The sequence below is a fragment of the Heterodontus francisci genome, chromosome 27 (assembly GCF_036365525.1).
Source record: "Heterodontus francisci isolate sHetFra1 chromosome 27, sHetFra1.hap1, whole genome shotgun sequence".
Classification (NCBI taxonomy): Eukaryota; Metazoa; Chordata; class Chondrichthyes; order Heterodontiformes; family Heterodontidae; genus Heterodontus; species Heterodontus francisci.
In genome coordinates, this window is record NC_090397.1 from 17390413 (window position 1) to 17404180 (window position 13768).

The 13768-nt window shown below is 45.5% G+C and overlaps 1 protein-coding gene and 1 long non-coding RNA gene across 5 annotated transcripts in view; one reads left to right on the forward strand and one right to left on the reverse strand.

Moving 5' to 3' along the window:
• The window catches only part of pde3a (phosphodiesterase 3A, cGMP-inhibited), a 483158-nt gene that overhangs the window by 204569 nt on the left and 264821 nt on the right, over positions 1–13768 (reverse strand). The window lies entirely within an intron of this gene.
• Positions 1–13768, forward strand: part of LOC137384678 (uncharacterized) — a 33046-nt gene that overhangs the window by 9348 nt on the left and 9930 nt on the right. Inside the window, exon 2 of one of the 2 annotated variants that reach the window (XR_010977631.1) lies at positions 2215–2411. The exons of the other annotated variant lie outside the window; for it this stretch is intronic. This is a non-coding gene — a long non-coding RNA (uncharacterized lncRNA). The remainder of the gene's footprint in view (positions 1–2214; positions 2412–13768) is intronic. 2 annotated transcript variants of the gene reach the window in all.

Consider the following 13768-nt stretch of genomic DNA (forward strand, 5'->3'; position numbering starts at 1 on the left):
TTGAGTTCACCTTCACTTGAGCTGAAACAGCAAGCAGAAGAGCAGGAATGCTCAAGAAAGCCTTGCTCGCCAGCATTAGTGATCTCAATAATCCAAAAGCAAGTGTAATTCTTTCTGGTAGATGCTGGAAAAAAGATAATCATTTGCTCTTGGACTTAATAGTCTAAAGGGACGACAACACATTATACAAGCTGACACTTCTGTGCATTACTGACAGTGTACTGTGTTTTGGATGAAACATTGAGCTAAGGCCCCATCTGCCCTCTCAGTTGGACAGAGAAGATCCCATGCCACTATTCAAAGAGGAGGTTGGCTGCTCTCCATGGTGTCCTGACCAACATTTATCCCTCAATCAACACCTAAACAACAGATGATCGGGTCATTTATTTCATTGTTGTTTGTGGGACCTTATTGCACTAATACTGGCTGCTGCATTTCCTACATTGCAACAGCGGCTACACTTCAAAAGTACTTTATTGGTTGTAAAGCACTTTGGGATGTCATGAGGTTGTGAAAGGCGCTATCTAAATATAGACTTGTGTACAAGTATTTTTTTTCCTGAAAATACCAGGGTCCACCTTGTGTGTCATATGTGAGATGTAATCAGGTTGGGAAACAGAATTATGTCCACAGCACCATGAGATTTGCTAGCATTTGAGCTAATCTTCTATGGCAGGTGCAGCAGAGCTTCTGTACTTCCACTTCAACATTTTCTCTCTTTGTTTTGAACTCAGGGTTAGAGATATTAGCGTTGGTGATGGAACACTTGCCACTTCTGGGACCGAGTGTCAGCATCAAACACTCCCAAAGTCAGAACACACAACTACTTCCAGGGAACAACTCCTTCCACTCTGGTCCATCAATATTCTTCAGTCCCAACAGTGTGGCACTTCTCTTTCCATTTCCCACATCTTTATACCTGTCTAGATGACACATTAGCGACAAAGCAAGAGCAATTTTGTTCCATTGGGCCATAACCACCATGAACAGAATGGAGATTGCTCAAACTCAGTTCATATAGCACCTTCACAGCCAACAAACAGAAGTGCTTACTAACCTATTAGAAGTACTTGATTTGAACCCATGCCCCGAAGGTGAAAAGCCAAAGATTTAATGTAACGTTAACCATCATTTAATCAGCCAAGATTGTTGTAGCGTACAATAGTCGATATTAAAAAATAAACCCTGCTTCTATCTCTTGTAACACAACACAATTTCAATAAAGATTTCTGTACTGCCAGGATTTATCAGTTGCCAAAGAGTCACTGTGCTGCCATCGATTTAATGCACAAGAAGAAACTGTTAACCACATGCACTGCAAGTTATATTTATGGATGTGATAAAAACAGTATCAAAAATGTGCTGGTGTCATTAGGTTGCTAGACACGGGGTAGAAATTGGACTACCATCAACCAAATCATATCTGAAAATCTTGAGCTATTTTACGTGAAGGCAGCAACTCCCGTAGCCAAGGCCAAAAGCGGGTGGTGAGGCCGCAGCAGCAGCAGGGTCAGAGCTTCGCACGTGATATTATCAGGGCTGGCAGGCTGGGAAGGTGTCCACTGAAACGGGGTGGGTGGGGAGACATTCCAGAGCGTCAATCACTGGCACCATCTTTAAAAGCTAGGCAGCTGCCCTGGAGGAGGCGGTGAGAGAGCCCTGGCAGCAGTGCAAGTTGAAGAAATGGCCGAATCTCAATCGAGGGTCACCCCAAGATTCAGCAATGTTTCCCTGGAGGTAATCTTCCAGGCTGCAAGAGAGCAGAGGGAAGTCCTGCTCCCCCAGCACAGCAGGAGCAGACCGGCATGGTCGACCAAGCAGACCTAGATGGAGGTTGCAGAGGTAGTCAGCGGCCATAGGGTTGTCCCTTGTACCTGGCTGCAGTGCCAAAAAATGGTCAATGACTTGATGCGGTCTGGCAATTGAGTGCAGTGCACAGCATTAAGCTGGCAGTCTTAAATATGGCAAAGTGAATAAGAGATAGAAGGAGATGTACACCCTGTCAGTGGAGATGGCCAGGCATTAGCTGTCAGATACAGGTCAGTATCTCTGCGTAGGACACCAGTCAGGCAAAGGAGACTCCTTCACAGCCAGTGCTGATTGGCCGCATACAGGATGCATGCCTGTGGTACCACGTTGGACAGTCAGGCTGCCAACAACATAGGAGTCGTGCCTCTCTTTGATGGGTAACAATGGGAATATATGTGCTTGCAGGAGAAGAGATTTCACAATGCTCAAGAAATGTCCAGAAACGGAGGCGGTGTGCCTTACATGGCCATCTTCCCTCCCATGGAGGGAGAGGTGCTGGAGCTGGTTGGAGTGGAGACAAGACAGGCTATTACAGATGGTGAGATGGGTGTGGAGCTCCGAGAGAGTGAATGGCCTAATGGATGTGCGTAGGAGACCCTCTGGTGAGTACAAAGCAATGTGCCCATTTGTACACCACTGCTCACATAGAGCTCCAGATGATGAGTAGTTAGGAGGACATATGGAAAGCGCAGAGCCCTCTTATCAGTCTATCTCTCTTGCAGGTCATAGACACAAGCAGCCAGCCACTGAACCAGAGAGATAGCCCACCGACCTCTGAGCAGGAGGAGACCTCAGAGGGTGCACATATCATTCTCCCGCACCCTCCACCAGCAGAAATACTGTCATGTCCATGGGTAGCTGCACACAGTTAGTAACAGGCATCACATTCTGGTGAGCACAGCACAGATGTGCCCGAGCAGCTGATGGAGGCAGTGACAGTTGAGGCCACTCACACTTGGAGGACTGTGAGAAGGTCTGGCGATGCGCAGCCTCAGGCTGATGACATACCTCTGGAGTTATCCACAAGGTGGCAGATGCTGGAGCTGCAGCGTGAGGTTCTTAAACATCTGGTGGAACTTCCAGAGGCTACACACACTCATGTGTGGACGATGGAGGAGGCCATCCAGGCCATGAGTGCAGCCATGACTCTGGCGTGTGCATGCATGGCCTCCTCCCTTGACAGACTGGCAAAGTTCATAGACAGCCATATCTAGATGCAAGTGCGACCATTGCCACCTGCATGAGCTCTGTGGAGCAATGGCTGGGTGAGAGGGGGACAAGATGCCTGGAGCCATCGCTGAGTCATCGGACTATTCAGGTGAGCAGTGAGGGCCAAGTGTGCCCAGAAAGGGTAGAGGAGTAGCTGTCTTAGCATCGGTGGGCTGCTCTCAGTGCACTCCTGTTGTGGACAGCGGCTTCTTAGCCCCTCAGATGGTGACACAGAGACAAAGGGGGCTCCTACACCTGTGGAGAAGTCCCTCAATACGGTGGATGGCCTCAGCCAGTTGGAGGACAACCGCCACAGTCATTGAAAGCTACGGAGCAGAAAGGTCAGCAGCCTGCCTTCACCTCAGCTGACAGCACAGGGGGAGCAGCATGTAGCAGCACATGCAAGTATGTGAAAAAATTTATCTAACTGCACATGGGTTGCACAGTGTTACAGTCTGATGTTAGATGCCACCTTGACGTGTACCTGTGTGAAATGAATAATGAAATTGTGCACCACTGAATGAATCCTTTACTTCTTTAAATCACTACTGGACCATTAGCAGTTCACTGGATTCCGCAAAGGGTGTGATGGGAAGGAGCACATTAAGTGAGGTCACGCCATTTCCCAAGCTGTTGCCCCATGTGACGACAGCTCCACGAAAATGGGAAGGGCAATCAAGGACACGACAACGGGTCTGCAGAAGGTGGAGGATTTTTTGGATTGACTGGGTGTGTAAGTAAGGCTGCACTAGTTCTGAGTGAGCCTCCCTTGCATGTCTCTCATCGCGCCTTGCCCGCTGTCTCTTGGGGTCTTCATCCTGTTGGTCATCATCCCCCTCCATATCCTCATCATCAGAGGAGGCATCGTGCTGCAAGATGTCCTCATTGTTCAAAGCTTCTCCCCTCCGTTGTGCAGAGCACAGCACACCACCACGATATGCAAGACCCTTGTTGTCGTATATTGAAGGGCCCCACCTGATCTATCAAAGCATCTGAACCACATCTTCAGAAGGCCTAGGGCCTGCTTGATGGTCACTCAAGTTGTGCTGTGGCAGATATTGTATTTCTCCTCTACATCTGTGCCTGGGTTCCTCACAGGCGTCAGCAGCCATCACTTCAGTGGGTAGCCCTTATTTGCCAGTGTCCATCCTTGAAAGCATGCGGAGTGCCTGAAAAGGTCAGGTACTTGGGACTGCCTTCTTGTGTAGACATCATGGCAGCTTCTCAGAAACCTTGCACAGACCAGATTGATCCATTTGCGGTGATTGTAGACCAGTTGTACATTGAGCAAGTGGAAGCCCTTCATGTTGATGAAGGCCCTGCCTGGTTTGTGGGAGCCTTGATGGCCTCATGCATGCAGCTGATGACATCCTGCATCTGGGGGAATCGAGTGATGCCCTTAATCCTATAGCCCGCTCAGCATGACTGTCCGGATCAGTGCAGATGTGCACATGCTGACTGGCCTTCTTGGACATGGCATTGGTAACCATCTTGATGCAGTGATGAGCTGCAGACTGGGAGATCCCACAGTTATCCCCAGAGGTTCTCTGGAATGATCCTGAGGCATAGAAGTTCAGCGGTGTGGTGACCTTCAACGCGACAGGCATTGTGTGCCCGCCCTTCCCCATAGGGCTCATTTCATCCACCATCATGGCACATAGCTCGGTGACTGCCTCCCTGGAGAGGCACAGGCTTCAGCGACACTGCTGCTCTGACATTTATATGAAGTTGGGCCTCGAAAGATGAACCCTCTCTGGTGGGGTACTGTTGTCTGACTGCAAGTGACTGGTTGCGTGCCCATCTGCAGCCTTCTCCTCCCTGTCCCCTTCCAGGCTCTTGATCCTGGTGCCCATCTGGTTGCTGCTGCCCTGCAGCCTATGGTTGCAGCTCTCTCTCTCTCTAATGCTCCCCCTCACTGGAGGTCTTGAAGTCTGAGTGAATGGGGCAAATGGTAAAAAGCTACAGTCAGTTCTCTGGGCCCTCTCACCACCACCCACCCCCGTTCATAGATACAGGTGCCAAGTCCCAGACAGCACTCAAGCAGAATGTCCCGACTGCACCAGGCAAGTTACCCCTGCTCCCGATTGCTACTTCTGCCGTCCAACCAGCCCCACCCTCCTTGCCAAACCACACTACCGCTCGCAATCTACATCCAACTCTGACCTCCCGTGAAACCTCTGCCTGGTTATAACTGGTGAGGCTCTGATGCGCCGTTGTTCCTGCGCACCCATGGAAAAATTAGAAATAGCTGGTGATCGCTCTTAATTGCCTGTTTAACAGGCAAAATGATCTTCATGCCTTGCTCCACCACGACCTCCTCCCGCTAGCCCGGCCGCCTTTCATGGCATCCCGTCGCAAAGTGAAGGAAGCAAAGGGCTTCCCTCCTGACATCTTCCGCTTCAATTTTACTACTCCACCTGCCTCCCAGCTGGTTTCCAACAGGCTGGCAAAATCTAGCCCAACATCTTTCTCTTGCTATTTGGAGGTGAGTTTATTTTTAAAACAGCCTTCAATGGAAACCTAACAAAAAAAATCTATTGCTTATCTGCCTGTATAACAAATATTTAATTGCTGGCTTCATTTAAAAGGCATTAACTGAGGCATTATCTGCCATTCAAGTAACTTATAAAGATTCCACAGCAATATTTGAAGAACAGGGAGATCTCCTGGTGCCCTGCCAAACCTTTTTACCTTAACCAATGCCATAAAAACAGATGAACTGGCAATTCACCAGAAGTTTTGAGACCTAAAGGATTAAAAGCAGGATCTCAAAATATGGCAAAGTTTGTGCAAAAGCCTCAGAAAGAGTTTTGTTTGACGAATACTGTAAGAAATTTATATTGAAGAATTTCGAGATGACAAGCTTATAGAGATTCTTCTACTCAATCTGAAGTTATCACACGACTCATTCAGAACATCCTCAGTGTATCTTTGCTTATATGTTTTGTAATAGTACTATTCTCATATTACGAATTCGTTGTAAATATAGGTATTCAGCAGCTTTAGTATGACTTAATAGTGGTCAGACTGCATTATATCCTGCAAGCAGAATATTTTTTTTATTCTTTCACGGGCTGTGGGTATCGCTGGCTAGGCCAGCATTTATTGCCCATCCCTAATTGCCCTCGAGAAGGCAGCGATGAGCTGTTAGGAAGGGAGTTCAGGACTTTGACCCAGCAACAGTGAAGGAACGCAATATAGTTCCAAGTCAGGATGATGTGTGGCTTGGAGGGGAACTTTCAGGTGGTGATGTTCCCATGCATCTGCTGTCCTTGTCCTTCCAGGTAGTAGAGCTTGCAGGTTTGGAAGGTGCTGTCGAAACAGCCTTGGTGATTGCTACAGTGCATCTTGTAAATGGTACACACTGCTGCCACTGTGCGTCACTGGTGTAGGGAGTGAATGTTGAAGGTGGTGGATGGGGTGCCAATTAAGCGGGCTGCTTTCTCCTGGATGGTTGTGAGCTTCTTGAGTGTTGTTGGAGCTGCAATCATCCAGGTAAGTGGAGAGTATTCCATATTACGCCTGACTTGTGCCTTGTAGTTGGTGGACAGGCATTGGGAAGTCAGGAGGTGAGTTACTCGCCACAGGATTCCTAGCCTCTGACTTGCTCTTGTAGCCACAATATTTATGTGGCTGGTCCATTTAAGTTTCTGATCAATGGTAACCCCCAGGATGTTGATAGTGGAGGATTCAGTGATGATAATGTTAAGGGTTTGTTGGATTCTCTCTTGTTGGAGATGATCATTGCCTGGCACTTGTGTGGAGCGAATGTAGATTGCCACTTATCAGCCCAAGCCTGAATGTTGTCCAGGTCTTGCTGCATTTCTACACAGACTGCTTCAGTATCTAAAGAGTCACGAATGGTACTAAACATTGTGCAATCATCAGCGAACATCCCCCCTTCAGTCCTAATGACGGAAGGAAGGTCAGTGATGAAGATGGTTGGGCCTAGGACACTACCCTGAAGAACTCCTATAGTGAAGTCCTGGGATTGAGATGATTGACCTGCAAGAACCACAACCATCTTCCTTTGTGCTAGGTATGACTCCAACCAGTGGAGAGTTTTCCCCTGATTCCCATTGACTCCAGTTCTGCTAGAGCTCCTTGATGCCACACTCAGTCAAATGCTGCCTTGATGTCAAGGACAGTCACTGTCACCTCACCTCTGGAGTTCAGCTCTTTTGTCCATGTTTGGACCCAGGCCGTAATAAGATCAGGAGCTGAGTGGCCCTGGTAGAACCCAAACTGAGCATCAGTGAGCAAGTTATTGCTGAGTAAGTGCTGCTTGACAGCACTGTCGATGCTACCTTCCATCACTTTACTGATGATGGCTATGTTGGATTTGTCCTGCTTTTTGTGTACAGGACATATTTGGGCAATTTTCCACTTTGTTGAGTAGATGCTAGTGTTGTAGCTGTACTGGAACAGCTTGGCTAGGGGCGCAGTAGGTTCTGGAGCTTCAGTCTTCAGTACTATTGCCAGAATTTTGTCAGGGCCTATAGCCTTTGCAGTATCCAGTGTCTTCAGCCGTTTCTTGATATCATTTGGAGTGAATCGAATTGGCAGAAGATTGGCATCTATGATGCTGGGGACCTCAGGAGGAGGCCGAGATGGATTATCCACTCGACACTTTTGGGTGAAGATGGTTGCAAATGCTTCAGCCTTGTCTTTTGCACTGATGTGCTGGGCTCCTCCAAGATTGAGGATGGGGATATTTGTGGAGAATCCTTCTCCTGTTAGTTGTTTAATTGTGCACCACCATTCACATCTGGATGTGGCAGGACTGCAGAGCTTAGATCTGATCCGTTTGTCTGATCTGATTGGAATTACTGTGGACCACTTCAGTGTGCATCTTTCGTAAGGTGACAGCATAGGAAAAGTACAGCTTCTGGACTGCAGGGGATAAGGTCACCAACAACAATAACTTGCATTTCTGGAAAGTTTAACATGTTCCAAGGCACTTCACAGCAGTGTTATCAGACTAAGGTTGTTGTTGAACCATGAGATATTAGGACTGGCGGCCAAAACTTTGGTCAACGATGTACATTTTAAGAAGCATCTTAAAGAAGGAAAGATGGAGAAGCAGAGAGGTTTATGGAGGGAATTTCAGAGCTTAGGGCCAAGGCAGCTGAAGGCACACCCCCCAATGGTGGGGAGAAGGCAATCTGCTTAGAAAGAAAATACTGCCAGACCAACAAGAAAGAGAAAAGCACAAATTGCAACAGCTTGTGTGACGCAAATAAAGCTCCACCATTTCAGTAACCGTATGTGTTACCAGGTACCTATCATGAACCTTAAAGCCCTAAAACTCATGAACGTAATAGCCATAAATGAGCTAAGAAGGCATTATCACAGGTGAAAGGAATGGCATGCAGTCACCATAGCAATATTTTATTTTTCATTGCAGCGCGTACTTCACCAATTAATGTGTAGTTTGAATCTGAAAACAATCCTTGGACGTGACATGTGGTAAGACTTGTTGATTAATAGTATATCTATTTACATTTTCCTGGGCCAGTTATCACATCGGATGCAATTTAAACTAAAATGCCCACAGAATAACGTGTAAAAGAGAAAACATGGGAAAGTATCACAGTACTTCAGTATGAGTGAAAAAAAGTACAACTAGAGCCTGCCATTACTGCCAAGATATTCTTTTTATTCTTTAGGAACATGGTAGTGGGTAGAATGTGAACAGCTTTTCATTTTAATGCAGCATCTTGCTTCCGACCATATCAAACTGGAAAATCATTTCCCAGATCAGATCATTTTGAATGGTGCACATCCTCTCATTCCATTATGGGCAGGCACACCTCAGGCATTGATGCACCACACATGAAACTGCTAGAAAAATAGAAGCCGCTCTTCATTGTAATTTGATATTCACTGTTCAATTCATTGGGCAGGGAAATGATTTGGGTCCCTACACTGGCACACCTGGGAACTGTAACTTTAATCCTTATCTGTGAATTCTTCAGGATCACCATGAAGCCAAATCTTTATTAGTGGGTCTCCTATGGTACCGATACTGGCACGGAATATAATTGCTTAGCAGAGGGCACACCTCTGCCAGTACTGATCCCAAGCTACTTAATCTGAATCGGGTATTGGCTGTCTTGTTTCCCCATTCTGCACATTAAAATAAGAAGTATAGTCACTGCTGCAATGTAGAGAGAAGTTGATGCTTATTGCTTTTCCCTCAATACATTGGCTAGGACTAATCACCTAACAAGTGGAGCATCCTGCACCATTCACTGCAGTACCAATAAACTATGCTCCCATATTGATGGGTGGAATCCACGCTGTTCTATGGAATGGCTCTGCTTCTATTCCGGAAAGCTCCCTATGCAAGGAGGCACTAAAAATAAATCTACACCATTTAAAATCATAGAATTTTATAGCTCAGAATGAGGCCATTTTGCTCATTGTGCCCCCATCATCTCTCAGAAATGGCTATTCATTTGTTTCTGTTTTTCAAACATTTATACACTTTCCTTTTAAAAGCTTTTATTATGGTATCTGCTTCCACTGCTGTTTCTAGTAAGACGTTCCATGCTCTAATACTAACTAAATGTTCAGTTTTAAAGCAGTCTGACATTTTTGTGCTTGCTAATGAAATAAGAGCAATGGGAATTGAGGCACAGTGATCTGGCCTATTGGAAAGTCCTATTTGCAGACCATTCTCTCTCTCACCATCCAGATAGAATCTATTCTGTCTAGGTCTGAGAATTGCACTTTCAATGCCTTATTTCAGGTGTCAGCATTAATGCACTCACTCCAAGTCTCAAGGTTGTGGGTTCAAATCCCAAATCAGGAACTTGAGCACATACTCTATGCCAGTACTCCAACGCAGTACTGAGGGTATGCTACACTGTTAGAAGTGCTGCCTTTTGAATGAGATGTTAAACTGAGGCCCTCTCAGGCAGATGGAAAAGATTCCATAGCACTATTTGAAAAAGAGCAAGAGAGTTCTCCCCAGGGTCCTGACCTCCATGAACATCTAAAGTCAGATGATCTGGTCATTTATTTCATTGTTGTCTGTGAGATCTCTCTGTGTGAAAATTGGCTGCTGCATTTTCTACAGTACAACAATGACCACACTTCAAAAGCTTTAAAGCGTTTTGCAATGTCCTGAAGTTACTTTATTCATTTCCTTTCTACCTGTGCTGCTACTTCACAATAATGCCCACACTGTACTTGGTTCTCTTTAATCTGGCAGGGCTTCCCAGGTGAGGGGCAGTGTTGGCCCCAGCACGTCTTGCCACATTTCTTGCTGTTTTGCATTATAGAGTGAACAGGTGAGTGTCTGCCCCACCAAATTTATGTCTGTGTTGCTCCAGGAATGTGGTAGCAGGGCCTCATGGGGAAATCAGCAAATGTTCAGAAATGTTCTCCAACAACGACACTCTGCTGCTGGACTATTGAATTTTGACATTTATAGCTGTTAAGTGGCTCACTAACTGCTTGAGAAGCAATAAAGGATCATTTTTGCACATGTGTTTTTAATTGGCTGTTACTTTTCATTTCAGTGATAAAAATCCTGTTCTCATAAATTATTTGAGAGCCTTGCACTCCCACGGTTTCATGAGCATTTCATCGACATAAGGGAAGAAAGTTCTTTTCTCTCCTTTCTTTGTGAAAGGCCAGGGACAGTAGGCCCCAAAATGGTCAAGTTACTGCCAGGAATTTCAGGATTTCCCAAGTCCAAGCTAAACACTTGTTCATGCCACAATTATAACCTTGGTTGATGGCTACTCTGTAAAGTGTGAAATCTGGGGGGGACCAATGGGTCTTGAAGCAATGGTGCACAAGTGCATTTCCATGAATAGCCCTTTTTACAACTCATTTTTCAGTGGAAACCTTTCTTTGCCTTGTGGTGTCAGATTCAAAAGTACAAAATGTGCTGGATTCATCTGGAATGTACTTTCTGGGAGTGTGAATGGTCACTCTCTCATTTATATTCCTCGCCAGATCTCATACACAATGCTCTATCCCCCTGTCCCTCCCCACCTCAGCCACAGGCAGCAGACCTAGAGAACAATGGTACAAATACTTCTTGATTTCTTTCCACATGCATGCTCAAATGAATTTAGTCAATAGATAACAACAACTGTGTCACTCCAGCAGTCAGATAAATGTGTCTCAAATGAAGCCAATCAGATTTTTCCATTCCCTTTACTGTGCATACATCAACTTCCCTTGCTTTCTCAATTTAAAGAGGTTATACAGTATTTATTGCAAGACGTCCCGAAACAACTATGACGATGTTGGCACTGGTCTAGATCACGCCCCACAGATGGTGGAAGTAACTGAGCCAGAACCTATCTTACTGTGCTCCTACATCATTGCCAGAGCTGCTTTGTGAATCACATGCCATTCATGTGCTTTGTTCCTGTGATCACTGAACTATTGTTACTGCCTTTGCTGATGTTTCTCAGTGTTTCCAACTGCAAAAACACAACAGGGTTATCTGCCAGGTGTCGACAAGATCTCCAGCTCTTCGCCACCAAGCGACAATTTGGAGTGATGTCCCAGGCTTTGACAGAAGTTCTCGCAGCCCAAGCTGCCCACACCATCTTTATTTAACCCTATTTTCTTGTTTGGTGTTAAAAGTTTGTCAATTTAAAAGGGCAGAGCCAGTACAATTAGGATTCCAGCCAGATCATCGAACACATTTTATGCTGCAGAGTTCAGATCTGCTTAGACCAGGTGTGCCAAACGTCCAGCTAACAGTGCAGTTTAATCCAGCCTGCGGTGCCTTGTGCTTAGTGCTGCCATGTGCTCTGACATGGGACATGAATATCCCAGACAATGCTTCTCACAGCCCAGGAGAGCTGGAGCTTTAAATTTCACTCCATAGCAGCAGCCCCTTATCCTGCTTTGTGACGTCAATCCCCAAAACCAATGTTAAGGCGACTGTAGAACTGGAAAAATTAGTTAGAGCTTGCACGCCACATGCTCCACCTAGTTGTTCATACATTTTGCAGAAGAGTTCTGAAACAGGTACAGGACCTTTATTAGCATATTTAAATTGATCCAATGTCAATTTAAAGCAGCCTCTAAGGATACCAGTATCAGCTGTGGCTCAGTGCGTAGTACTCTCACCTCTGAATTGCAAGGTTCTGGTTTCAAATCCCATTACAGGGCTTGAGCACAAAATCAGGGCTTATGCTCTGTCACAGATGCTGTCTTAACCCCCTGCAACTGAGGAAAGCTCCTGCCTTTCCTCTGAATTCAGTCTATAAAAGTCAAGAGGGAGATGCAGATGCTGGGCAAGTCTCTGTCACCAAAATCCTGCCCAGGCTATGTAGCCAAAAAACAAACTGCTGTACCCTTGCAATGCAGCGGATGATCGAACCTCACCAAAGTTCGAAGGCTAAATTCCAACCATCTCTTGCAGATGGAGAATGTCATTCAATCCAGGTACATCTAAAAACAGTGAGTACCAATTGGCAGTGGTGCAGACTAGGTGCAAGAACTCATGCCCAGAAACTGATAAATATTGAACATTTTACACCCAAAAAAGGGAAAAATAACAAGCCAATTTCTACCCCAGTGTGTCCACGTAACTTATGCTGAATATGGCCCATGCCAAACACCAGAATAGTGGATCAGACCCACCATATAAATTGACTTTGATAGCCTGGCTTATAAACTAAGAGCAAAATTTATACTGACTGAAGGTAGAATGGGAAACAATGGAGTAAATTTTATGGGTTAGCATTCCCAATGTGGAGACTTGCTGACATGAGGCTCGCACACCTGATTGGCAGTTTTCCCAATTTTCCCAGTATCCATTTTATTGGCCAGAAAATTCAGGAGGGCCGTGAATCAGGTAAGCTGATCTCAGTGCCCAGTTATCCTCCTATAATGCAAGGCTTCACACTCGGGAGCACTACCTGGGAGAACTTTATCAAATGTAATTCATATCATCATTATTATATCACTGCTTTATTAAGAATTTTGCAAACCCTATTTGCAAAAGATAGTTTTTAAATTATTGCAAATATTGTACTTGAGAAATGGTGCAAATCCAAACCAGGTGCCCCATTAACATATAATGAAAGCAAGGCCTATAATGGTACAAATTACCCCCCAAAGGCCATGGTAAGCTTCAACAGTCCTCAAATATTCAGAAGCCTTTTTTGCTAACCATGTTAACAGCCCTCAGTTCCAAGTAATTTTGATTTTGTGCTATTTGAAAGGAGCTTTTAGCATTGTTATGATGAAGTAGGATTTCTGTAGAGTACTACTTGATGCTATTCTTTACCATCTGTATGGAATGAAAATAAAAGTCAGGAAAAGATATAAAAGTTTACTTCTAGTGGTAATAGTTGATGAGTACTTGGCAGCAAGTTTACTGTGTTGGGACTCAGATACTCCAGCCTTAAACAGGATTTTCTAATTGCCTTGTTTTGAGTTGGAGCCTCTGACTCTCTCAAACAAGGCCCCTGATGGGGAAAGAATGGGGCTGTGTGCAGAGTTACCAGAGGGAGTTCCCACTTCCTCAACCCCAATGGGATCCTGTGTATGTTTGGAGGCCAGAACACTGAGCCAGTGAGGCACACCAGACTGCAGAAGGGTACAAATGGGCCCAAAACCTGCTACCCCAAAGATATGAAAGGAACACAGACATGATCCTCTGGCTCTATGCAGTTCTAGTTCTGGCCCATTGGCTCCGTGTACCCTGGCATAGTCAGCACTAGAGTACATCGTAAATGTGGACATCACATGTAAATCTGTGGCCTTT